The sequence below is a fragment of the Gossypium hirsutum genome, chromosome A11 (genome assembly GCF_007990345.1).
Source record: "Gossypium hirsutum isolate 1008001.06 chromosome A11, Gossypium_hirsutum_v2.1, whole genome shotgun sequence".
In the NCBI taxonomy this organism is placed as follows: Eukaryota; Viridiplantae; Streptophyta; class Magnoliopsida; order Malvales; family Malvaceae; genus Gossypium; species Gossypium hirsutum.
The window spans coordinates 79,243,044-79,268,755 of record NC_053434.1 but is presented as its reverse complement, the minus strand read 5'-3'; the positions used below and the strand labels follow the sequence as shown (position 1 = coordinate 79,268,755).

General features: G+C 36.3%; 1 non-coding gene across 1 annotated transcript; it reads right to left on the bottom strand.

The window, feature by feature from the left end:
• Window positions 1-1,293: 1,293 nt before the first annotated feature.
• LOC121210321 (small nucleolar RNA R71) lies at window positions 1,294-1,400 on the bottom strand. The gene has a single exon (XR_005905435.1). It is a non-coding gene; the product is annotated as a small nucleolar RNA R71 (small nucleolar RNA).
• Window positions 1,401-25,712: the final 24,312 nt, after the last annotated feature.

Here is a 25,712-nt window from a genome sequence, read left to right as displayed (position 1 = left end):
TTATAATTAATAGACACAATGCTTAATCAGTGCATGTTTATTCTTTTAAGGTAGCTGAAGTTTAAATTAGCATTGTATTCGGCGATACATATGCCTTGCATAACTTGCAAGATTTTTGTGATTAAACTGTTTCAAGGTAGAAATAACCTATTACCTCACTTAATCTTTTATATGCTTGTGAAAATTAATTAACCGCTTGGATTGACATTGAAAAATGTTCAAGAGATTGATTAATTTAATATGTATGAGCAGTAGTTAGCAAATTAGTGAGTTGCCGTGAATTTATTCGTAGCAATATAAACATAAGTTTAATAATTCCAAGTTAAAGAAATGTAATTAATCCAAAACAAGTATGTTATCTTGATTAAATCTTATTTAAATCGTGCATTAGAACTCCTTTGTTTTATTTTAGTTATTTACTTAGTTTTTAAATAGTTTTTGACCATCTTTTTTTAAATAGTTTTTGACCATCTTTTAAAACCAAATTATTTTTACCTCGCCAAAGTGTTTTACAATTAATTTCAAAAATAATTCTTTTTACAGTCCCTGTAGGTACGATAACTCGACATTTACTTGTCACTTTATTACTTGTTGCAATTGTGTACACTTGCACATTTTCCGTCGTTCCAAGTTTTTGGCGTCGTTGCCGGAGACTGTTTTAAAAAAGCCATTATTTGTGAATTTGTTAGTTTTACATTTTGGTTTATTTTCCTATTTAAATTTTTACTTACTTAATTTTTCTGTGATAATTACAAGTGTTTATGAGTATTGACCAGATTATTGACTTACTATAGACCCTGAGATAGAACGAACCTTTCGACAGCGAAGAAGAGAAGCGAACCAGAGAAGGACTGAAGGAATGAATATGAATCAAGGAAATGGAGCAAACCTTGCTCAAAATCCTATCCTTATTGCTGATGATAGGGATAGAGCCTTAAGACAATATGTTGTGCAGTGTTTAATAATCTTAATTCGGGTTTTAGGAGACCCAAAATTGAGGCACAACAATTCGAGTTGAAGCCAGTCATGTTCCAGATGCTTCAAACAGTAGGCCAATTTAGTGGAATGCCTACCGAAGATCCTCATCTTCATTTAAGACTGTTTATGGAGGTGAGCGGCTCTTTCAAATTACCCAGAGTACCTGAAGATGCATTAAGATTGAAGCTGTTCCCATACTCACTAAGGGATAGAGCTCGAGCCTGGTTGAACTCATTGCCACCAAACTCAATTTTCACATGGCAAGAGTTAGCCGAAAGATTCCTCATGAAGTATTTTCCACCAAGCAAGAACCCTAAGTTGAGGAATGAGATCACTGCCTTCCAACAAAGGGATGATGAGTCTTTGTATGAGGCATGGGAACGATACAAAGAATTGTTACAGAAATGCCCTCATCACGGAATCCCACATTGCATCCAACTTGAGACATTTTATAATGGTCTCAACGCTCACACGAGGATAGTAGTGGACACCTTCGCTAATGGTGCTCTTCTTTCTAAGTCTTACAATGAGGCTTACAAAATCATCGAGAGGATCGCCAGTAACAATTATCAATGGCCAACCAATCGAGTCGCGTTAGGAAGATGAGCCGCTGGAATACATGAAGTGGACGCTGTCACTTCACTCGTATCTCAGGTATCTTCAATATCCTCAATGCTTAAGAATCTTACCACTAATGGGTCTAACAGTTTTATAGCCCAACCACCTCACCAATTTGAGAGTATAGCCGTGTTTATTGTGGGGAAAGACTTTTTTTCAAAGAATGTCCATTTAACCTCAAATCCGTATATTACATGGGTAACCAGAACCAAAATTGAGGAGGGAAATGAATGAAATCCAACTTCTATAACCTATCGTGGTGAAACCACCTGAATTTTTCCTGCAGTAACCAAGGGGCTGGAACCAGTAACAACTACGCCCAACCTAGACTGACCCAGCCGCCTAGTTTTTCCCAACAAGTTCAGATACCAGTTCAAGCTGAATCATCCAATAGCTTAGAAAATCTACTGGAGGCTTACATGGCAAAGAATGATGCCTTAATTCAAAGCCAAGCAGCTACATTGAAGAACTTGGAGAACCAAATGGGCCAGCTTGCAACTAAACTCAAAACTTGACCACAAGGTGCTTTACCTAGTGATATGGAGAATTCAAGAAATCCAGGGAAGGAACATTGCAAAGTGTTAATGTTGAGGAGCGGAAAGATAGTAGAGCCCAACACCATCGAAGTTGAAAAGGAGCCAGCTGACACTCAAGACTCAGAGGAAGTTCAACCAAGTGTTAAAATTCTAGTTTCACCAGAACCAGAACCTATAAAATCTAATAAGGTAAACTCAGAACCACCTAATTCTGATCAACTAACAACTGCGTTAGATGCAGAATTGCCACCAAAGACAAATCAACCAGTACCAGTACCAGTACCAGTTCCAATAATTAAACCTTCACCACCCTACCCTCAAAGATTTTAGAAGCAGAAATAGGAAATTCAATTCAAGAAGTTCCTTGATGTACTCAAACAACTTCATATTAACATCCCGTTGGTAGAAGCACTTGAACAAATGCCAAACTACGTCAAGTTTATGAAAGATATCCTGTCCAAGAAACGAAGACTTGGAGAATTTGAGACAGTAGCTCTGACAAAAGAATGCAGCGCATATCTTCAAGACAAACTACCCCTAAAGCTGAAGGACCCTGGATGTTTTACCATACCTTGCAACATTGGAGCAACATATTATGGTAAGGCACTATGTGACTTGGGTGCAAGTATAAACCAGATGCCTATGTCAATATTTAGAAAGTTAGAGATAGGTGAAGTTAGACCTACTACGGTTACACTTCAACTAGCAAATCAATCCTTAGCACATCCAGAAGGAAAAATTGAGGATGTATTGGTGCGTGTAGATAAATTCATCTTTCCTGCTGACTTTGTGATTCTAGATTTTGAAGCAGACAAAGAAGTACCAATTATCCTAGGAAGACCGTTCTTAGCAACCGAAAAGGACCCTTATTGATGTGCAGAAGGGCGAGCTTAAGATACATGTTCAGGATGATCAGGTAACATCTAATGTTTTTAAGTCTATGTGATTTCCTGACAAGGTTGATGATTGTTGTGCAGTATCCGAATTAGAGGATTTAATAGTGGAAAAGGAACTCAACTCTGTTGAGGATCCATTAGAAAGAATTTTGACATCAGACCCTCCAAATGATGAAGAGGAGGATGAGTACTTAGCTTCGCTGCAGGCTAATCAAAGGGGATTTAATCCGCAATCTCATTTTGAATCTTTAGAGTTAGAAAAGAGGGAGTACGCCCAACGAAAAGCGTCAATCAGGGAACCACTTAAATTAGAATTCAAGGTATTACCTTCACATTTAAAATACATTTATTTAGGTAATACTTCTACTATGCCTGTGATTGTTTCAGCAAAATTGACTATTGAGCAAGAAGAGAAACTTATCTTAGTCTTGAAATAATTCAAGAAGGCTATCAGATGGACCATAGTCGATATTCATGGTTTAGTCCATCTGTATGCATGCAAAAGATTATCCTGGAAGATGGAAAAAAAAGAAACGATTGATGGACAACAAAGACTGAACCCCATCATAAAAGACGTGGTGAAAAAAGAGATTATCATAAAAGACTGAACCCCATATCAAATAGTTCGTGGGTAAGTCTGGTCCAGTGCGTGCCAAAGAAGGGAGGTATCACAATTGTAGAGAATGAGAATAACAAGTTGATACCAACTAGAATAGTTAGGGATGGAAGATTTGCATTGACAACCGGAAACTGAACAAGGCGACTAAGAAAGATCACTTTCCTTTGCCATTCTTGGACCAGATGCTAGATAGACTCACGGGGCAAGACTATTACTATTTTCTTGATGGATACTCAGGGTATAATCAAATTACAGTAGCATCAGAAGATCAACACAATACGACTTTTAGCTGTTCGTATGGTACATTTACATTTAGACTCATGCCATTTGGTTTATGTAATGCACCTGCTACATTTCAAAGATGTATGATGTCTATTTTTATTGACATGGTTGAGAAGTACTTGGAAGTTTTTATGAATGACTTTTCAGTATTATGAGATACTTACAATGATTACTTAGCCAATCTAGCTAAGGTACTAAGGCGATGCGAAGAAGCAAACCTCGTACTCAACTAGTAGAAGTGCCATTTCAGGGTACGAGAAAGAATTGTTCTAGGGCATCGAATAACGAGACATGGGATTGAGGTAGATAAAGCGAAGGTAGACGTTATTGAGAAGCTTCCACCGCCAGTATCTGTAAAGGGTGTTAGGAGCTTTTTTGGCCACTCTAGTTTCTATCGAAGATTTATCAAGGACTTATCCAAAATTGCTAAATGATTATGCAAATTATTGTAGAAGGACACGATGTTTAAGTTCGATGATGAATGTTTAAGAGCTTTCAAGGATTTGAAGATTCGATTAGTTATGGCACCCATAATCGTCTTCCCAAACTGGAAGTTGCCATTTGAATTGATGTGTGACGCAAACGACTTCGCGATAAGAGCTGTTATGGGCCAGCGAAGGAACAAAGTTGTTCATCCCATCTACTATGCAAGCAGGATTCTTACAGGAGCTCAACTGAACTATATGGTAACAGAAAAAGTGTTACTTGCTATTGTATTTGCTTTTGACAAGTTTCGATCTTATCTTGTAGGTACCAAAGTGACTGTCTATATGGACCACTTGGCAATTAAGTACTTACTTGCCAAGAAAGATGCTAAGCCGAGACTGATTCGGTGGGTGCTTCTACTTCAAGAATTCTATCTAGAAATTCAAGATCGAAAGGAAGTAGAAAACCAAGTAGCAGATCACTTGTCCAAATTGGAGCCGCAAGAAGGGAATTCTGCTATTATACCAATTCAGGAAACATTTCCAGGTGAACACATACTGGAGGTAAGTCATGTCCATAATACCCTTTGGTTTACTGATATTGCTAACTATTTAGCTTGTGGTTTGATGCCAATTGATAAGACGTATCAACAAAGGAGAAAGTTTCTTCACGATGTGAAGTACTATTTCTAGGAAGAGCCATATTTGTTTAAAAAGTGTGCAGATCATATGATTAAGAGATGTGTGGCAGAAGATGAAGTAAAAAAGATTTTATACCATTGTCACTCAGCTCGGAGTGGGGGACACTTCGGAGGTACTCGTATGGCAGCCAAAGTATTGCAAGTCGGATTCTTTTGGCCAACACTATTCAAGGATGCATATGCGTACGTAAAGAGCTGTGACCGATGTCAAAGGGTCAAAAATGTCACCAACAGAAATGAGATGCCTCAAACAAACATCATTGAGGTAGAATTGTTTGATGTATGGGGTATTGACTTTCTTGGTCCTTTCCCTCTGTCTTTTGGTCACAAGTATATATTGGTAGCAGTAGACTATGTGTCCAAGTGGGTCGACGCTGAAGCTTATCCAACAAATGATGCGAAGATTGTAATGAAGTTCTTGCAGGAACACGTGGTCACAAGGTTTGGAACCCCAAGAGCTATCATTAGTGATGAAGGGTCCTACTTTGTGAACAAATGGTTAAAATGGCTATTAGACAAGCACGGAGTGAAACACAAGGTTGCAATAACTTACCATCCACAGACGAATGGGCAAGCTGAGCTGGCAAATAAGAAGATCAAAGGCATACTTGAGAAGGTAGTTTGCCCAAACCGACGAGATTGGTCCAAAAGGCAGGATGATGCTTTGTGGGCTTACAAAACAACATACAAGACACCTTTAGGGATATCACCTTACAGGTTGGTCTTTGGGAAAGCATGTCATCTACCCTTGCAGTTAGAGGACAAAGCTTACTGGGCTCTTCAACAACTTAATTTGGATCCTAAGCTCGCGAAAGAGAAATAGATGTTCCAACTTAATGAGTTAGAAGAGTTCCGAATGTTGTCATATGAAAATGCCAAATTACTTAAAGAAAGACATTTGAGTTCGAGAATTTGAAGTAGGTCAGCAAGTCTTGTTGTTCAATTCCAGATTAAGGTCCTTTCCAGGTAAGTTAAAATCACGTTGTCCGGTCCATTTACGATTCATCAAGTCTATCCATATGGAGTTGTTGAACTCCAAGGTAAGGGAGGTAATTTCCGAGTTAATGCTCAGCGTATAAAACATTATTGGAGAGATAAAATTGAACGGGATAAAATATCATTCATTTTATCGGATACTTAATTTCTCATTTTTATTTTTGAAAAAATGATTTAGGGTATATTTTTGGGTATAGAATGTTTGAATAAATTCTGTCTAGGAGGTTGGAACTTAAGCGGGACCGCTTGTGACCCCTCCAATCTTTCTTGGGAATTTATTTTGACATAATTTCCTAAGAAATTATTCCCTAAATGGAAAAATAATTTTTCAGTTTTTCAAATAAAAGGATCAATTTTGATCCATGTTTTAATTTGCAACTCAATTTTAAATTTTCATTAAGTCTAGGGACTTAATTGAATTATTTTTAAATTTGATTGCTCTTTTTGTAAATAATAAAAACTAGGTGTTTCTCCTTATAAATAATTTTCAAAAAACATCTAGAATAAATATTTTTAATATTATTTATTAATTTTATAAACCTTAATATATAATTATATTTATTATAATTTATATATTAATTTTTATCAACTTAGCTCAGAATTAGGATTAATTGTATTTTAATTATATTTTATGGTTATCTTAATAAATTAATTGCAATTGATAATTTCATATACATATATTTAATTATTAATTATTGTTAAACTTTGAGTAGAATTAGAACTTAGGATTTTTTTTTCAATGTTCTAAGAATTCTACTACAATTCTTATTTTTCCATCTATAACTACCATCAACCTTTCTCCCTCCATTCATTCATCTTCAAAACCCCAAAACAACAAACCCCTAAGTGCCGTAAGCCTAGCCCAGCTGACTAACCAGTACACGCCCAGTAGACCGCCGCACGTCTAACTCCATTGCGCGCCTATTGCTACAACCTCAGCTCACGCCAAACGCTCATCCGTGCGCACCTACTGCCCCTGCCCAGCAGTTGTCCAGGCCGAGTCCTGCACCAGGCTTCCATCCACACACGCCTACTGCTCCAGGCCTGCTGTCAAAAGCTCTTGCTGCATTGCTGCTCCCACACGCACCATCTATCCAAGCACCTAGCCACCTTGCACGCCAAGCCCTTTAGCCAAGCCTTCCAACCCTTCTTTTAAATTGCCATCTTTTTCTTAATAATAATAATTATTATTTTTAGGAGTTCTTATATTTTTACAAAAAAAAGGTGGTAAGACCTAATTTTCTCTTAATTTTTAATTTTTTTCAATTAGTTAATTTTTCAATTCATTGAATTATTAATAATTTTTATTAAATTTTTGAGAAAATAAATTTTCCATCTTATGATTAGGTTAAACATGTCTCGCAAGAGAACTCGTGCTTCCATTCAAATTGATGAAACACAAAATAAGTTCCACTGTGAAGAAGCCAAAGTGAGATACGAGAGTATCTTCAAAAATCAACAGATGCATCTAGAGAAAGGTTTTACATTAAAGGAAAGCAACTACAAAGACTTTATGGCACGTATTCGTCACATTGTTGAAACCCTCAATTGGGAACTGTTTTGTGAAAAGAGTCTTAGTGTGGACAAGGAGCTATTTCGTGAGTTCTATGAGAATTTAACTTCAAGCGAGATGACAGAAGTTCCAGTTCTCGTAATCAAGGTACAAATAAATTCAAATGCTATTAATTAGTTCTTTGAATTCCCTGATTTCAAAAATGATGAATATTCCACATTAATGAGCAATATCAAGCCTGAGAATTTGCAAGAAATTCTCGAGGAACTGACAGTTTAGGGTTCTATGTGGATTGTGTGAAAACAAGGAATCCACAATTGTCAAAGAGAATATTTGACACCACTCACGAAGGTATGGTTTTACTTCATCCAATTCAGCCTTATGCCTAGCTCACATGGGACTACAATCTCGTTAGAGCGAATGGTCTTATTCTACTCGATCCTAACTGGTAAGACCATTGATGTGGGAAAGATCATCTTGAGGGAAATATGGAATTGTGTCGTTAAACACTCTAGCCCTACTCACTTCCCGTTTACAATAACAATGCTATGCTTGAAAGCTGAAATTCTTGTAAATGCAAGACAGGGTATAGCCAAGGTACAATCACAGATTGGGACCTCTACCGAGTAGCTGGAGACTCAGTTCTATAGCAACAAGTTGAAAGAAGTGAGGAACCTGAGAACCCTGATGAAGAAGACGATCCCACGATGCAATCATTTGAAGTTCTTGATAAAGTAGAATCAGTGGAGCCAGAAGCTGAACCTAATGCTGAAACTTCAATATTTAGAGTCAACCGCCTAGCCCAGACCTTCTAGATGAGCTATCAAAATTGACGGACTTAATGCAACATATGCAATGGCAGCAACAAGCCAATTGGAGATACTCAAAAATAAGGGATGACTCGATGAGAAATGCTTTTAAGAAAATATACAATGACCCATTTATTTTTGTCCTGAGTTCCCAAATTTCATATTTGAACCATAGAGTCCATTATCAAAGAAGGAGCGAATCGATTCATGAAAAGGCAATAATGATGGAGCAAAAGATGAGTCCAATTCGAAAGGATGTGCAAATAAATAAAAGGGAGGGATCTTAACTTTACTTTATTTTTGTTCATAGATTATTTCTAGGATTAAGTTTAATTAGGAATTTTTATTCTTGCATAACAAAACAAGAAATGGAAATTCTGAGTAAATATGAACAAGTCACAAAATATAAAGTGTGGCAATAGATATATACATGTCTAGGATTGGATTCAAAGAGAGCTTGGTACTTAAGCAGTCAAATTGACTCACCTCCTCTTTTCTGGAATTCTACCTGGTGTATAGTATTTATTCACTTTAAACAATAAGAACATTGTTCATTTTAAGTTGGGGGACCGAAATTGCCACTCAGAATAAAATTTTTCTTTTAATTATGATTAGGATATATTTTGTTCAAAAATTTGAATTTTGTTAAGTATGCTAAACTTGAGTATGAATAAAGTTCTATTATTTTAATAAATTATTATGTGAGCTTAATAATGACATGAATGTATTTTTAATAAAGCATGCAAATTCGTACCATAAAATTTTTAGTTCTTTAGGAAAGTTAGGTATGCATGAAAGTTTAAGTCTTTAAAATTGACTTAGTAGTTTCTTGAGGCGAAATCCTAGGGAGCATGGAACGTTGGAAATGATTTAGGCAACTATTTTTTGGACCGTTTAAGCCTTTCAACCCCACCATGGTAAATTTTATCCTTTGAAACCCAACTTTGAGACTATATAGCCTAATTTTATTTCGACCCTTGCAATATTTAGCCATTACATTTTGCTTAATGATCTTAAAATTGTCCCAAACACTAGACCCAGTACTATTCAAAATGTTCTTCGAAAATAAGTTTGGGGGAGTTGAAAAGAAGTATCAAATGCTCGAGAATTGCAATACACAAAGTAAGTGCTCGTGTTATTTTTTTTTAAAAAAAGAGCACATGTATTTAAAAGAGATGTACAAAAGAGCATATGAAAGTCAAGTTGTCATATCGAAGGTAAAAATTTCGAAGGTTCGATTGATATTAAGTCTAGGGTTTTAAGCCAAAAGTTATCCATCTTTCGCCTACCCCTAGCCTAGCCATGCTACCACCTTGATAAAGACCTATTGATTTAAAGTCCTAATGCTACCTACATTAGTGGAGAGAAATTGCTACGATCATCATATGAAGACATAAGTTAAGCTTAATGATTACAGCTTAGTTTTGAATAAAGGAATAAAAATCAAATTGGTAAGGGTTAACATGTCTTTGTTACAAAAGCATTTAGTCTAAAATTTTCTATTATAATAAGTTGTTGAATCTAATTTGAACGTTATACTTAAGTAGCATAACTATCATATTTCTTGTTTTTGAGCATGAGTATATCAAATTCATAATTTTAGGGAGAATGTTGTTCTGAAGGAGTTTTTCAAAAGTGTTTCCGATAAATTCTTTTCAAATTTTGTGCATTACTCGGGATGAGCAATGAATTAAGTTGGGGTGTGGAAACACAAAAATTTACATGCTTTTTCATACCCATTTTTACTTAAATTCATGCAAATCTGGTTAAATTCTTGTCGAAAAATAAGAAAATATTATAAAATAATTAAATTGTGTTAAAAATATGAGCATGGTGAATTTTAGTTAATTTTATAGTTAATTTTGATTAATTTTGACTATTCTCGACAAATTTGCGCAAAGGGCGAAAATTGGCTCGGCTGACACTGCTGAAAGCACAAAACTGAGAAGCAATTTGAAGTATCGAGGCACATTAATTTCCAGCCTAAGACAGTCCTGAAATGTGTATTAATTCATAATTTAATTAATTTTAATTTATTCTTCATTTAATTTGGGATAAATCAATTATTTTTAATTAATTATGGAGAAAGGGTCCAGTTGAACCACACTGGTCGAACCAAATTGAGTGAACCGAACCTGCCACTAATTGGGCAGCCCAGAACCGTCCATATGCTGACCCAAATCAGAATTTTATCTGATTAAATATGCTTGCACAAAGGCCCTTGAAAGACTTCCAAATTGCATTCAAACCCCACCTTTAATTGTGGCTTTGTAGATTTGCCCCAGGCTATTTTTAGCAAAGTTGAAAGTCTCAACTTTTTCCAAGTAGATGGCCGGCCATAGGGAGGCTCTTTGGCTGCTGGAATTTGCTATTTTTAGCAGCCACAATCAGCTATAAAAGCCACCTCTTGCTGATCATTCAAACCATCACACAATCCCACAACATTCTCTCATTCTCTCTTCTTCTCGCTCACTTTTCTCTTCATTTTTTCCATCCCATTTCCCCTTTTGTTCAAGTGCCAATTTCTTCTCTTGGGAAAGAGGCTATCATCAGCCATTTTGGGAGCAGAAATTAGGTGTTCATAAGCTACCTTGATAGCCGAGGGCAACGAAGAACGAAGAATGGATCAACTAGTCAAGCCACGTAGAAACACCTAATTTGCTTCTTGTTCCCTATCTCTTTAATTTTTGTTGTTGTTTTGACGAACATTTTTATGAATATTTATGCTATTGAAATGGTTGTTTTAATCAATTTAGCTTAAATTAAGTTTGTGTTAGGTTGGTTATATTTTGCCTGCTTGAATTGTTAAAATGATGTTTATGCTATTATAAGACTTGGTAAATTGCTGGATTAAATAAAATCATGCCTAATTTGTTTTTGCAATATAATTGTTAAATAACTAATGAATTAATTATTAAATCATTTTGAAATTATAATTAATAGACATAACGCTTAATCAGTGCATGTTTATTCTTCTAAGGTAGCTGAAGTTTAAATTAGCATTGTATCCGGCGATACATATGCCTTTCAGGACTTACAAGATTTTTGTGATTAAACTGTTTCAAGGTAGAAATACCCTGTTACCTCACTTAATCTTTTATATGCTTGTGAAGATTAATTAACCGCTTGGATTGACATTGAAAAGTGTTCAAGAGATTGATTAATTTAATAAGTATGTATGAGCAGTAGTTAGCAAATTACCGAGTTGTCGTGAATTTATTCGTAGCAATATAAACATAAGTTTAATAATTCTAAGTTAAAGAAATGTAATTAATCCAACACAAGTATGTTATCTTGATTAAATCTTATTTGAAATCACGCTTAGAACTCCTTTGTTTTATTTTAATTATTTACTTAGTTTTTAAATAGTTTTTGACCATCTTTTAAAACCAAATTATTTTTACCTTGCCAAAGTTTTTTACAATTAATTTCAAAAATAATTCTTTTTACAGTTCCTGTAGGTACGATAACTCGACATTTACTTGTCACTTTATTACTTGTTGCGATTGTGTACACTTGCACATTTTAGGTCATTCCAGGGAGCAGGCGCCTTACTCTCTATATCGTCAGCTACGGCTCATTCAGGATCCATTTTCTATTTAAAAACACATTTTTATAGTCAAGATTCATCACACTATCTCATTTCATAAATATGGCATGTATAGCTAGACTCACATACACTACGTTAGTTCTAGAATCGACTAAACTGTAGCTCTAATACTAACCAAATGTAGCACCTCTAACCCAAATGCGTCACCGGACTAGGGTTAAAGGCATTACCGGACAAATTGAAACATTACAAAATCATAAATCATATATCATCATATCATAGCAATTCATACATAAATAGTCCCTTTATAAGGTTTACTAAACCTTAAACATGCTTTAGAAAAGGGTCGGGACTAAACTGAGCTCGTACTAAATTTTTTGTTAGTTAAACATTTTTCAGAGTTACAAAGGTCGCACACCTGTGTGAATAGGCCGTATGCCTCACACGGCATTAGACACGCCTGTGTGTATAGACCGTGTCAAATCAGGGTATACATACTGACTTAATCACACAGCCACAAGACATGCCTGCGTGTCTTGGTCGTGGTCGAAACAGACTTGGATCACACGGCTAGCCACATGCCTGTATGCCTTGGCCATGCTCAAGACTGACTTAAAGTCGTAGGGTACCCCAGGGGACACACGGCTGTGCAACATGATCGTGTGTCGCACACGGCTGAGACACACACCCATGTTTCTACCCGTGTGGACGAAAAAAAAAGGCCAATTGAAAAGTAAATTTTCCACCCAATTTGGGTCAAACCTACAAGCATCAAACCAAGCATATTTGCAATATAATTTTAACCAATTTCAATACCAAAACTTACACCAATCATGCCATAACATTATCAATCAATTTCATGCTTAATAGTCATACCAAATTATGCCAAAACATAAGACAAAATCATATCTAAGGTTTTGTTTCATAACCTCAATTTACTTCATTCAATCACATGCAATAAACTTACCAATTTCTCAAATATGCACATTCCAAAACTTACCAAAATTGACCATTTCATTTGGTCATTCATAAACACATCACATAAGCATAATTTGCATCATATATCATATACCAAAATCAAAGCATAAGTTCAACCATAATTAAGCCATATCACATGGCTAAATATATACATCACAAAATATAATCAAAGTACTTCTAGCCTATACATGCCATACTCCAATACTTACACTTTCAAAATGTACCAAAATAAATTTTGATAGTGCAGTGATGACCCTCGACTATCCCCGAGCTCTTAGTAGCTTCGATATCTATAAAACAGTTGCAAAACACACATAGTAAGCTTTCAAAAGCTTAGTAATCCATATACAAATAAACTTATCAATTAAAGCATATAAACATCATCTAAATACATATACTCCATAGTCAGATACTATCACAAACCACATAATTCATGTACATTTCCCATATACTCAATTCATTTGCACAAATAACTTACTTTCTCATACTTATATCACATATCATCACTTGTACATATACTTACCTTTATTCTCAAACATAGTATACATTTCAAACGTACCTGCATCGGATACACATCACATATATTCATTTGTTTCTCGGAATGCCTGTTGAACCGTTCGAAATCATAAGGATACGCGGATAACTTGGAACGCCTGTACAATGCGAACATCCCAGACGTGATCTTACATGTAATCAAATTCGATGACACTGTCCCAGACAGGGTCTTACACAAAATCAAATATGATGCCAACGTCTCAGACGTGGTCTTACATGTAAATCATAAGTCGATGCCAACGTCCTAGATGTGATCCTGTACGATAACACATATCGGATCCTATGTCATGACATATGTATCCTAACTATTCCTAAGTTTTGTATGGGGCTTTACGGACGTCGGTACTTTGTAGATACTGTCTCGGATATCTCATATTCAAGGCATAAAGCTATTCATCATTGTTCAATAACATATAAGCATAAATAAACCATTTCAAATACATTTATTTGTATATAGACTTACCTCGCACGGATTCGAATGAACAGAATCGGCTACTTGACGACTTTCGACTTTCCTCAATCTAATTTCGTTTTCTTTTGTTCTTGATCTAAATAAATTCAAATTTAACTCTTTTATTAACCAAATTATTCAAATCAATCCACAAAGACACATTTAGGGCATTTTACAAAATAGCCCTCACATTTTCATATTTTGACAATTTAGTCCCTAATTCACAAAATCACAAAATACACAAAATTTCTTTGAACACATGCCTAGCCGAATATTCATAGCACTCATACAAGTCCACATATTTCATTTATTTCACATTTTAGTCTCCCAATTTACAAATTTCACAATTTAGCCCAAATTACTCAAATTCGTCAAAAATTCAAAGACAAAACTTAGTAATCTAACACATATCTTTCATTTACTATCATCAAACTTCACAAAGCTCACATTATCAATAATAGCATAACTCAAAATCATCAAAAATTTTAGAAATTGAGACATGGGCTTAGTAAAACACAAAGCAACGATCACAAAAACATAGAAATTATCGGAAACGGATCAAAAACGAACCTTTAATCAAACTTTAACATGACCGAACCCTAGCTTGTGTTTTCTTTTCTTTTTCTTTTTTATTTTCGGCAATAGCATGAAAAAATGGCTAATTTCATGCTTTTTATTTTATTAATATCGTTTTAATTACCAAATACCAAATTTGCCCTTAACAGTAAACATTTATAACATTAATATAAAAGGCCATAATTGTCCACTCAAGCTGACAATGGTCAAATATCAACATAAGGACCTTTCATTTACAAAGACATGTCAAATAAGCACTTTAACAAATAGAAGGTCACTTTTACATTTTACGCGATTAGGTCCTTTTATCAAATTAAGCATACAATTTACTGAATTTTCATATGAAACTTTCACACATGTCAATTCACATATTTTAAACACAGAAAATAATATTAAAATATTTTTCTGACTCAGATTTGTGGTCTCAAAACCAATATTCCGACAAGGGTCTAAATCGGACTGTTACATAACTCACCCGACTCATCTGAATCAATCTGAAGAATTTCACCGTTTTCACATTTCAGTTCAATAATCTTTCTTTTACAGTTCACTATGGCATCATGCATTGTCAACCAATCCATACCCAAAATAACATCGAATTCATCAAATGGAAATAACATTAAATCAGCTAGAAAACAGTTACCTCGAATCATCAAGGGACAATTCTTGCAAACTCTATCAACTAATACATGTTTTCTTGAAGGGTTTGACACTCTAATCACAAACTCAGTAAACTCAACAGGCAAGCTCTTACTAGTTACCAATTTCACACAAACATAAGAATGAGTCGATCCAGGGTCAATCAATGCAACTACATTAGTATTATAGAGAGAAAAAGTACCAGTGATAACATCGAGAGATGTCGCTTCTTCGCGAGCAAGGATGGCATAGGCTCCAGCAAGTGCTCAAGCTTCGGATCTCACCGCTGTATCCTTTGTCACACCCTTACTACTAGCTCCATTTTCAGTATTCTTCGATGGCCTACCCCTATTAGTAGTACTACTCGGCCTTGCACTCTAAAAAATTTTCTTTCTCAGTCATTTCAGGACAATCTCAGATAAAATGCTCTTGGGAGCTGCACTTGAACCAAGCCCGGTCATTCATTCTACACTCACTGGGATGACATCTGCCACAATTCTGACATTCAGGTCTGTTAGGCCTCACATTGCCCACACTTGCCATTAAAGTGGCTTGAGATTTAAAACTCAAGTGTTGTTTCCCGCGGTCTCTATGGGATTACCTGTAACACCCCTTACCCATACTCTAGACTGGGACTAGGTATGAGGCGTTACCAAACATGTACTCAAACATTTTCGGGAAATACAGATTATAAAATTTCATTCCAATTTGAACCCAATCAAACAACATCTTAGCATCCTTATTATGGGCCTATGAGACCCAAAACATACATTGAGAATGGTCCAGAATCAAACCGAGAACTTGAGAAAGTTCCTGGAAAATTTGCTAGGTTAAGTCTCACACGCCAGTGTGGAGGCAATGCACACGCCCGCGTGCTTTGGGACACACCTGTGTCCCCTACCCATGTGGAATTTATTGAATTTATTTCTCATATCGAACCTACAGGGGTTTTCACAATGCCAAGAACATGCCCGTGTCTCTGACCCGTGTCCTTCACACGGCCTAGACACGCCCGTGTCGTCACCCGTATTCAAAAACTCAAGCATTCTGTTTATGACGTCAGCATGCATTTAAGCGCACACGGCCAAGACACACACGCTCGTGTGCTAGGCCGTGCCCTTCACACGGTTGAGACACACGGTCGTGTCTCTGCCTGTGTGTTTACTACCATGCATTCTGACTTTAAATTTTTATGTGCAGGGGACACATGGCCATACCACACGCCCATGGGGCTATTCGTGTGTCACACACGCCTGTGTGTCTACCCGTGTGGACCTTGTTAGGCTATTTTCCAAGCCTTTGGTCACCCTCTAACATCCACTCTTACATGGCCTAATCATACTCTTAAATGACCTTAATAAACCTCATTGCATGTAAACCTCATCTCATCAGTTTTACACATGCTAGGTTATTTCCCTTTGTACTAAGGATTCCTATGCCTTGTAACACTTTTAAGGTTAGCTCATTATTATAACTCATTTCTAGTTATGGTCTAGCCATCCCATGTGATTTGGTCACATTACATGTGACTAATTGTAACACACCACATTTAATCCTCACAGGAACATTGGAACATAATCATACATAATTTGGTAGGTTGTAACCTATACCAAAATGAGCCAATTTCCCTGGCCATTTACAAGTGAATATGTATACGTTTATAAGCCTTCATAATGGCTAATTAAATGACACATATAACAAAATAACAAAAGCCCTATACATGACATTGAACAAAATAAGAGTATCTATATACCAAAGCTAAAAAAGACGATAGTGTGTTGATTCTCCAACCGTCTCCCAATCTTCACGAGTCCACGAGCTCTGTAAGACAGGGAAAAGAGAGGGGTAAGCATTTACATGCTTAGTAAGCCTGAATAACTAGAAAGTAATGTAATACCCCTAACATGTATCCGTCATCGGAATGAGTTACGATGTATTACCAGACTAGACACAGCTTCCTAGCAATCCCACTTATACTCAAGCCTACTACTCAAATACAAAGCAATTGTAACATAAATAATCAATTTAACATCTTTATAAATTATAACATAACCATTTAATCAAGATATGTCCAATATAAAGTTATAAGCAAATATTGTTAAATATACATATAATCACAACTTACCCAAAATTTTTCTTAAATAATATAATAGCATCAAAATAAGATATGGCATGCCACTAAAAATTTAAACTATATAACACCATAATGTTTTAGCATTTATCCACATCTAAGCATGCATTATATAAAGTAACCATTTTAACTAAGACTTTAATTTACCAAACCAATTCGATAACCATATAATCGGCTAAGTGTAAATTTAAGCATAAAACCCAATTTCACTTACACCAAATCAAAATTACAAACACACAAAAACTTAAAAGTCATATCCGAATGTCCATAATATTTCATTACCAATCCGAATACACAAAACTCACATACTATATATACAACTCCATTTTTTTATGACATAACTTTTACATAGATACCTTAACCGAAAATAAATAACTAGAATAACAAATATTCATGTGTCGAATTAACCACAACTCATCAAATGATATACAACTATTTTAGCCTTTAAGAGATCATATCATAATCATCATGAATAATACAAATATCCCTCTCATTCAAATGTACGAAATGTGCATACTTAACCAATACAATTCGAAATAAATTAATCACTATACAATTGGCTATAAATTCACCATTTAAATCTATTACAAGCCGAATCATACAACTCATCACACTTGCAAATCAATCTATATATTAAGCTTATTAAATGAGCTATTTATAAATCATTCACTTTGCAACCAACCACTTCAAACCATATTCACCTACAAATATGTTTCCTAGCCGAATATGCCAACCACAACCAATACATCAACCACATCATTTAATCAACCATATACACATGCTTGCCAAGATAAATAAGCCATTTTCGCATGGCTTTATAACATATATACATATCAAAATCAAATATGTCCAAAGGATAATATAGCCTATACATGCCATAAGTTTGAATTTAAAACTTTCAAAAATATCGAGAATAAATGATAGTGCGATTAACTTTACTGATGATCCCCGAGCATGTACGATCTCTAAAATCTATAAAACAAAGAAAAATATATACACACAAAGAAAGCTAACTTAGCTTAGTAAGCCTTAAGCAAATTAAACAATTAATGCATAATAACATCTCAATTACTATTCATTTCAGTTAAATAAAACAACTTATGCATTTGTAATCACATTTAATTTCAAACTTTTAATTCCATACATATAAAACATATTCCTTCATAGTACAATTTCTCATTGGCCGAACATTCATGTATACATCATCAATATATTCCCAAATTTTGAAACCATATTGTCTTATATAATCGAATATACATATATATTTATAGACATATATTCATCACTCAAACTTTAACATTACATCATATACAACTATAAGGTCAAATATATTTCTCATATTAACACATATACTATAACAACTTCATGTATCTTTTTTTTTCATCACATATCAAGAAATCATCTCACCCTATTTTCAAATAGGTAGCCAAATATCACATACCTGATCGTTTTTAACATATTCAATTACCACATCAGTATAAAGTCTTTTAGGCACCAACTTATAATAATTCACCTGCATAAAGCCTGCTAGGCCTAAGCCTGTATCACACACCGTCACAAGGCCTGCTAGACTGAAAGTCTGATTTTATACACCAGAAATAAGCCTCGAATATCGACGAACAGCAATAATCAATTATTCGACTATTTTGGTCTTTCCCCGATCCAAACCCGATTTTCCCTTTTCTTGATCTTGATTAAGCTAAACAATGGCCGAAAATAGCTTTCTTTTCTTTTTATTTTCCATTAACTAATTTCGGCTACCAAAAGATGAACATGCATGCCTTTTATTATTTTATGATTTATATTATATAACATTATTACCATTTTACCTATTTAACCTTGGTTATAAAATAACAAACCATTATAAACCATGCCTTTAACCCTCCAACTCATTTAGTTATGGCCTAATTGCATTATAAGTGCTTCATATTTATAAGACAAGTTCAATTAAGCACTTTCATATTTAACTATTAACTTTTCACTTTACTCGATTAAGCCCTTTTTACTAAATTGGCATCCAAACAATAAAATTAAAACACGAAAAATTAACACATATAAATTCACACATAATAAACACAAAAAATAATTTTTAAATATTTTTCTGACTCGAATTTGTGGTCCCGAAACCACCGTTCTGACTAGTGTAACACCTTGAATTTGGGCTTAGAAGTTTTGGGCCTTGAGCATGGGAGCGATTGAAGGCAGCTTATAATATTCTGTTGTGCGTGAAAATTTCGTTAATGAAGGCTTGTTTTAGTGGTTAAGTGTGCTGAGAAGTGTTGGAGAAGACCTAGGTTCAAACCTGGACTCTAGCAAAAATTTTGGTTTAAGGAAAATCAAACCCTGGGTGTAGTAGGTAGGCCTTAAGAATATTGTTGGAGAAATTGTGACACAAAAAGCCTTGTGACTTAGTGGCTAGTAGCGTGTGGAGCATTTAAGGGGAGGCATGGGTTCGAATCCCATGGCAAGCAAAGAGCATTTATTTTGCTAACAAGGGGCGGCAAGAGTTGGTGTTGAATTTAAACTCTAATGATGGAGGGATCCCACATCGGGAAGCTAACATAAGAGTGGATGCGAAGCTGGCTTTAAATAGAGAGAACCATGAGGAGAGTAAAGGTACCCTTCTTGGCTGATCCCTTTCACTCTGTGGCGTGCTCGGTTGGGTTGGGCACCGGCTAAGAGTGCCCGGAGCGTGGATTAAGTCTAGTCTCCAATCAGGTGTGTATTTCTCGCTACTCTAGCTGTAGGATGGCTACTTCGGGCCGCGATGGGCCGAAAGGGGCCATGTGGGCTTAATGAGCCGACGGGCCCAATTGGATAAGTTGTTTGATTGTGTAGTAAATATTGGACTAGGCTAGGTGAATCTCATATCTGTGGCTAGATTTGGGCTAAAAGGGCCACACGAGCGTGTGGACCCATTTGGGCCGAGAATAGGCTTTAGGCTCATTCGTATTGTTATCCCTGTTTAGAATACTTTAGTTTACCAAATTACCAAAATATCCCTGGTTTGTAAAATTACTAAAATACCCTTGGTTTATAAAATCACCAAAATACCCCTGGTTTGTAAAATTACCAAAATACCCTTGGTTTGTAAAATTACTAAAAACCCCTGGTTTATAAAATCACTAGAATACCCTTGGTTTATAAAATCACCAAAATACCCCTGGTTAGTAAAATTACCAAAATGCCCTTGGTTTACAAAATTACCAAAATACCCCTGGTTTGTAAAATTACCAAAATACCCCTGGTTTGTAAAATTATCAAAATACCCCTGGTTTGTAAAATTATCAAAATACCCCTGGTTTGTAAAATTACTAAAATACCCTTTGTTTATAAAATTACCAAAAAACCCCTGGTTTGTAAAATTACCAAAATACCCTTGATTTGTGAAATTACCAAAATACCCTTGTAGGGTAGAATTACTAAAATACCCCTATATGGTAGAATTACTGAAATACCCCTGTAGGGTAGAATTATCGCAATACCCTTATAGGGTAAAATTACCAGAATACCCCTGTAGGGTAGAATTACCAGAATACCCCTGTAGGGTAGAATTACCGAAATACCCCTGTAGGGTAGAATTACCGAAATACCCCTGTAGGGTAGAATTACTGAAATACCCCTGTAAGGTAGAATTATCACAATACCCTTGTAGGGTAGAATTACCGAAATACCCCTGTAGGGTGGAATTACTAAAATACCTCTGTAGGGTGGAATTACCGAGATACCTTGTGGGGTAAAATTACCATTTTGCCCCTAAGATGTTAAATGAATGTTTTGCCCTTGTGGCCAAGTGACTAACTTGGACTATGTGGTTGACGAATTTGATTGTGAATATATGTTGGTATATGAATGACTTGACTGTGATTGTTTGATTCAAATATGGGCATGACATTCTGCATACATGACATGTTGCATGGGTTGGGATTTTGTACGGAGGAAGATCTGATCTGTTAGGATCGCATGGTTGCTTGACGACTGCGGATCCACCGAAAGCATAAGAGCCGTATATTCGTACTGATTTGATAAGGTCGCACGGGTCACCCAAGACGACTGTGGACCGATAAATGGCTGAGTGCCGACCATATTTACCCGAGGCTGTGTGCCAACTATATTATCGTCGCTGATGGCTATGTGCCTAACATGATACAGCTACCGATGGCTAAAGCCTCCTGATTATGGCTTTGTGTTAACCTACATATGGCTATGTGCCAACCTGATTATGGCTGTGTGCCGAACGTATTTGCCTAAGGCTATGTGCCAATATATGGTTATTGACGACTTTGTGTCGATCACATTTACCTAGGGCTGTGTGCCGGTTATGTTACTCTAGTTGATGGCTATGTGCCTAACATAATGCAGTTATCGATGGCTTTGTGCCATGTATTCTGTTAAGTGGCTTTGCCACATTATCTGTTTCTTGTGGCTATGCCACAAATATCTGTTCTGGTGGCTCTGCCACAATATCTGTATCTGGTGACTCTGTCACAATATCTGATAACTGAGCAGCAATGCTGCAACTGTGGAGTGTAGGGCTGGGTGGGTTGAGCTATTCCCCATATAGAGTGTAGGGCTGGTACGGGTGGAGTGTAGCGGTTGGTTATAGGCTGGATTGGGTTGGGATTGCATTCACATTCTGATTTTTGATTCTATTACCTGATACTGATTCTCATTTTGATTCTGTTACCTGATACTGATTCTGATTCTGATTCTGTCACCTAATTCTGATTCTGATTTTGATTCTAGTTCTGATAATGTTTCTTATTCTGTAATGGGTTAAAACCCATCTGGTACTGTCTGTTAAAATGGGCTAAGGCCCAATTGATACTGAAACTGTAAGTAGGGTTGGGGCTAACTTTTAATTTTTTTATATGACTGACTGTTCTTTTTATATAGTAGGCAATTTCACACTGAGTTTTCGTAAACTCACCCCGTTTGTTAACCTTTCAGGTAATTTTTAGCCTTAGACGGATCGAGGCTACGAGGGGCTCGGAGGAAGCCACACACACTATTTATGTTATAGTTTTTATTATTGCTTTTAAATGTTTTTATGTGGGTTGTAGTAAAGCCGTTGTAATTTTCTAGATTTCAAATTTGGAATTTTATTTATTGTTCTTATAATTGCTAGTATTAGAACACGGTTTTCCAAAGCAACTACTGTTGTTCAAAACATCATGTAACCGCAATTGTTTTTAAATTAAGCTTCCACAACTGCCAGGATTTTTTACGAAGTTGTTAAGAATGTTATTCAGCTGAGGTTTTCTAACAAGGTTTAAAAAGGGTACAAGTTTTTCAATTATTAAGAAGGGTTTTTAATAGAAACATGGTTTCCGAAAAGCACTTCAATGTGACACGCCAGATTCGAGCCAAACTTTCAGGCCGGGTTTGGGGTGTTACATTTAGTGGTATCAGAGCCTGGGTTGTAACAACTCAGCATGGATTGGGTTTTCAAAGGTTGAATTTCAGAAAATTATTTTCAACCACGTGGTCTGTTTGAAGTATTTCTCTTAAAAAGTGTGGCACACCGAGTCTCCAGCGCCGAATCCGTAAGTCTTCTGAATACTTTTGTCTGTTTAGAAATTGAAATACTGTGGACTCCTTAGATATTGATCTGAATTTAAATTTGGTATTTATTTCATGTGGATGTGATGTTTGGATATAGAAATTGTATAAATGTGTGATAAATATGTGGCTGCTTCTGTGAATAAGTGTTGTATGTATGAGATGTTTCAAGTTCTAGTTGAAGTGTGATAGTGATAGTAAGATCAGGGTGCGTAGCGGTAGCGTAGTGGGGTAGATGTTACACGACTACCCTATTAGACGGAAATTTCGAGGACGAAATTTCTTTAAGGGAGGTAGAGTTGTAACACCCTGAATTTGGGCCTAGAAGTTTTGGGCCTTGAGCATGGGAGCGATTGAAGGCAGCTTATAATATTCTGCTGTGCGTGAAAATTTCGTTAATGAAGGCTTGTTTTAGTGGTTAAGTGTGCTGAGAAGTGTTGGAGAAGTCTTGGGTTCAAACCTGGACTCTAGCAAAAATTTTGGTTTAAGGTGAATCAAACCCTGGGTGTAGTAGGTAGGCCTTAAGAATATTGTTGGAGAAATTGTGACACAAAAAGCCTTGTGGCTTAGTGGCAAGTAGCGTGTAGAGCATTTAAGGGGAGGCATGGGTTCGAATCCCATGGCAAGCAAAGAGCATTTATTTTGCTAACAAGGGGCTGCAAGAGTTGGTGTTGAATTTAAACTCTAATGATGGATGGATCCCACATCGGGAAGCTAACATAAGAGTGGATGCGAAGCTGGCTTTAAATAGAGAGAACCATGAGGAGAGTAAAGGTATCCTTCTTGGCTGATCCCTTTCGCTTTGTGGCGTGCTCCGTTGGGTTGGGCGCTGGCTAAGAGTGCTCGGAGCGTGGATTAAGTCCAGTCTCCAATCAAGTGTGTATTTCTCGCTACTCTAGCTGTAGGATGGCTACTTCGGGCCGCGATGGGCCGAAAAGGGCCATGTGGGCCCAATGGGCCTACGGGCCCAATTGGATAAGTTGTTTGATTGTGTAGTAAATATTGGACTAGGCTAGGTGAATCTCATATCTACGGCTAGATTTAGGCTAAAAGGGCCACACGAGCGTGTGGGCCCATTTGGGCAAAGAATAGGCTTTAGGCCCATTCGTATTGTTATCATTGTTTAGAATACTTTAGTTTGCCAAATTACCAAAATACCCCTGGTTTGTAAAATTACTAAAATACCCTTGGTTTATAAAATCACCAAAATACCCCTAGTTTGTAAAATTACCAAAATACCTTTGGTTTACAAAAGTACCAAAATACCCCTGGTTTGTAAAATTACTAGAATACCCTTGGTTTATAAAATCACCAAAATACCCCTGGTTTGTAAAATTACCAAAATACCCTTGGTTTACAAAATTACCAAAATACCCCTGGTTTGTAAAATTACTAAAATACCCTTTGTTTGTAAAATTACCAAAATACCCCTAGTTTGTAAAATTACCAAAATACCCCTGGTTTGTAAAATTATTAAAATACTCCTAGTTTGTAAAATTACTAAAATACCCTTTATTTATAAAATTACCAAAATATCCCTGGTTGGTAAAATTACCAAAATACCCTTGATTTGTGAAATTACTAAAATACCCTTGTAGGGTAGAATTACTGAAATACCCCTGTAGGGTAGAATTATCGAAATACCCCTGTAGGGTAGAATTATCGCAATACCCCTGTAGGGTAAAATTACCAGAATACCCCTGTAGGGTAGAATTACCAGAATATCTCTGTAGGGTAGAATTACCGAAATACCCCTATAGGGTAGAATTACTGAAATACCCCTGTAAGGTAGAATTATCGCAATACCCCTGTAAGGTAGAATTATCGAAATACCCCTGTAGGATAGAATTACTAAAATACCCCTGTAGGGTGGAATTACCGAGATACCTTGTGGGGTAAATTACCATTTTGCCCCTAAGGTGTTAAATGATTGTTTTGCCCTTGTGGCCAAGTGACTAACTTGGACTGTGTGGTTGACGAATTTGATTGTGAATATATGTTGGTATATGAATAACTTGACTGTGATTGTTTGATTCAAATATGGGCATGACATTCTGCATACATGACATGTTGCATGGGTTTGGATTTTGTACGGAGGAAGATCTGATCTGTTAGGATCGCATGGTTACTTAACGACTGTGGATCCACCAAAAGCTTAAGAGCCATATATTCGTACTGATTTGATAAGGTCGCACGGGTCACCCAAGACGACTGTGGACCGATCAATGGCTGAGTGCCGACCATATTTACCTGAGGCTATGTGCCAACTTTATTATCGTCGCTGATGGCTATGTGCCTAACATGATACAGCTACCGATGGCTTAAAGCCTTCTGATTATGGCTTTGTGTCAACCTACATATGGCTCTGTGCCAACCTGATTATGGCTGTGTACGAAACATATTTGCCTAAGGCTATGTGCTAATATATGGTTATTGACCACTCTATGTCGATCACATTAACCTAGGGCTGTGTGCCAGTTATGTTACTCTAGTTGATGGCTATGTGCCTAACATAATGCAGTTATCGATGGCTTTGTGCCACGTATTCTGTTAAGTGGCTTTGCCATATTATTTGTTTCTGGTGGCTATGCCACAAATATCTGTTCTGGTGGCTCTGCCACAATAACTGTATCTGGTGACTCTGTCACAATATCTGATAACTGAGCAGCAATGCTGCAACTGTGGAGTGCAGGGCTGGGTGGGTTGAGCTATTTCCCACATAGAGTGTAGGGCTGGTACGGGTGGAGTGTAGCGGTTGGTTATAGGCTGGATTGGGTTGGGATTGCATTCACATTCTGATTTTTGATTCTATTACTTGATACTGATTCTGATTTTGATTCTGTTACCTGATACTGATTTTGATTCTGATTCTGTCACCTGATTCTGATTCTGATTCT